The 2,455-nt window shown below is 40.4% G+C and overlaps 1 pseudogene; it reads left to right on the top strand.

Moving 5' to 3' along the window:
• Positions 1–1,537, top strand: LOC119618785 (KRAB domain-containing protein 5-like; annotated as a pseudogene).
• Positions 1,538–2,455: the final 918 nt, after the last annotated feature.

Genomic DNA, 2,455 nt, shown 5'->3' with positions numbered 1-2,455 from the left:
ATGTGTTTTCAGGAACTCTTAACATTCAGGGATGTGGCCATAGAATTCTCCCCAGAAGAGTGGAAATGTCTAGATCCTGCCCAGCAGAAGGTATATAGAGATGTGATTTTGGAGAACTATAGAAATCTGGTCTCCCTGGGTGAGGATAACTTTCATATGTAATTACTAATATTCCCTCAGAGTTTTATTTTTTCTCTTTATAGAATGTTTCTTGGGAGCTTCTGCTTTGCGTGAATTAGTTTCAGTTTGTTTCTTCATGAAAAAATTGGGAGTTTGCTGGTGTAAAAAAAAATCTTTAAGATATTTCATCTTTACCTAAACCTTCTCTTTTCTTGAGGTAATTTGTGTCCTTCACTCTAGATTACTGGTAATTCTAGAAATTCAATGTTGTAAAATATTGTTTTCCACATCTTAAAATCCAATTTGCACCAGTTTTTTTTTGATTCAGTAGTACTGGGTAGTGGAACTTAGAAACCACAGATTTAAAATACTTAAATATTCTAAAGAACCTATCAGGAAACAATTTTTGGATTAATTTTCTAGAATCTTCCATCATTTGTCTTTTCTTCTGAGCATAGGGCTAGGTTGGTAACTGGCAAATCCTCGGCAATAGTCATGTTACTTTCTTTTTTGTTTTGTTTTTTAGTAAAACAGGTGTTGCTCTCTTTAACTCAGACCTGATCACTTGTTTGGAGCAAAGAAAAGAGCCCTTTAATGGGAAGACACATGAGACAGTAGCCACAGCCCCAGGTAGGTGAGAGTGAATGAAGGAGAGGACACAGGCAAGGGGACCAAAGGCAAAGAAGGAAGCCAGGCCTTAAAATGTAGTTTGGACAGCTCTTCTTCAAGCAAATAATTTTGGAAAGGCTGCATTTTTTTTCTCATGTTCACAAATAGGGGCATCCGCAGCCCCATGCTGTTAAATCTTCTAAGAATTCTCTTTTTTCTTTTTTTTTGAGATGGAGTCTTGCTCTGTCACCCAGGCTGGAGTGCAGTGGTGCGATCTCAGCTCACTGCAGCCTGTGCCTCCCAGGTTCCAGCGATTCTCTTACCTCAGCCTCCTAGGTAACTGGGATTACAGGCATCTGCCAGTACACCTAGCTAATTTTTGTATTTTTAGTAGAGCCAGGGTTTTGCCATGTTGGCCAGACTGGTCTCAAACTCCTGACTTTAGGTGATCCACCTGCCTCGGCCTCCCAAAGTGCTGGGATTACAGGTGTGAGCCACCACACCCAGCCCTCTCTTTTCTTTAGAGATCTCCCTTCAAGTTTACAGGGAAAGCCAGTGTCCACTTTATCACTTATAAGGGGCTGCAAGATCTGACTGCTGTTCCATTGCTTTTGGAGACATAGGAATTCTTGTGTTATTGAGGAGCTCTATGTTAACATATTTTTTTCAAATATTGATTTTGTTTCATGCCTCAATATTTAAGGCAAGTAGTGGACATATTGGAATTTGGTTCAGAAATCCCAGGAACACTAGGGACAGATGTTGCACCTTTTCTGCTTCGTGATTTTTAATCCTATTGCAAATGTAATTCTACAAAAATTCTTTCTTAGCAATTTTATAAGAACGATAAGCATTTTCCTAAATATGAAAAATGTATTGCTGATTGTACTTCAAAATGTTATTGTTTTAGTATAAACTGAGATTTGTAATTTAAACTCTATGTGTAAATTTTCAAATTATAATATAGTTTAAAGCACAGTTTTCCAACATTTTAGCTTCCCTGGGCCACACTGGAAGCAGAATTGTCTTGGGCCATACATAAAATACACTAACACTAATGATACCTGATGAGCTTTACAAAAAAAAAGTTCATGAATAATTTTTATGATATCTACCACAACAGATAAGCAAAATGTTCTTACATTCATAGGATTGAACACCACTTGATTAAAGTATCTACTCACCTTCAAGATTTCTTTTTTTCTTCCCCCTCCCCGAGAGGGAGTCTCACTCTGTCGCCCAGGCAGGAGTGCAGTGGTGCGATCTCAGCTCACGGCAAGCTCCACCTCCCTGGTTGACGCCATTCTCCTGCCTCAAGCCTCCCGAGTAGCTGGGACTACAGGCGCCCGCCACCACGCCCAGCTAATTTTTTTACATTTTTAGTAGAGACGAGGTTTCACCGTGTTAGCCAGGATGATCTCGATCTCCTGACCTCGTGATCCACCTGCCTCTGCCTCCCAAAGTGCTGGGATTACAGGCGTGAGCTGCCACACCCTGCTAAGATTTCTTAAATGCACTGTCATTAACTAGAAGACTGTTAAGTATATATTATTATTTCCTAATAACTATTATCTTATAATTTTAGTAAGAAGCCTACTGGGGACCGGGCACAGTGGCTCACGCCTGTAATCCCAGCACTTTGGGAGGCCAAAGTGGGCAGATCACCTGAGGTCAGGAGTTCGAGACCAACCTGGCCAACATGGTGAAACCCCGTCTCTACTAAAAT

This window comes from Chlorocebus sabaeus, chromosome 27, assembly GCF_047675955.1.
Source record: "Chlorocebus sabaeus isolate Y175 chromosome 27, mChlSab1.0.hap1, whole genome shotgun sequence".
Lineage (NCBI taxonomy): Eukaryota > Metazoa > Chordata > Mammalia > Primates > Cercopithecidae > Chlorocebus > Chlorocebus sabaeus.
Note: the sequence above shows the minus strand (reverse complement) of the source record. Positions and strands in the feature narration are given on the sequence as shown.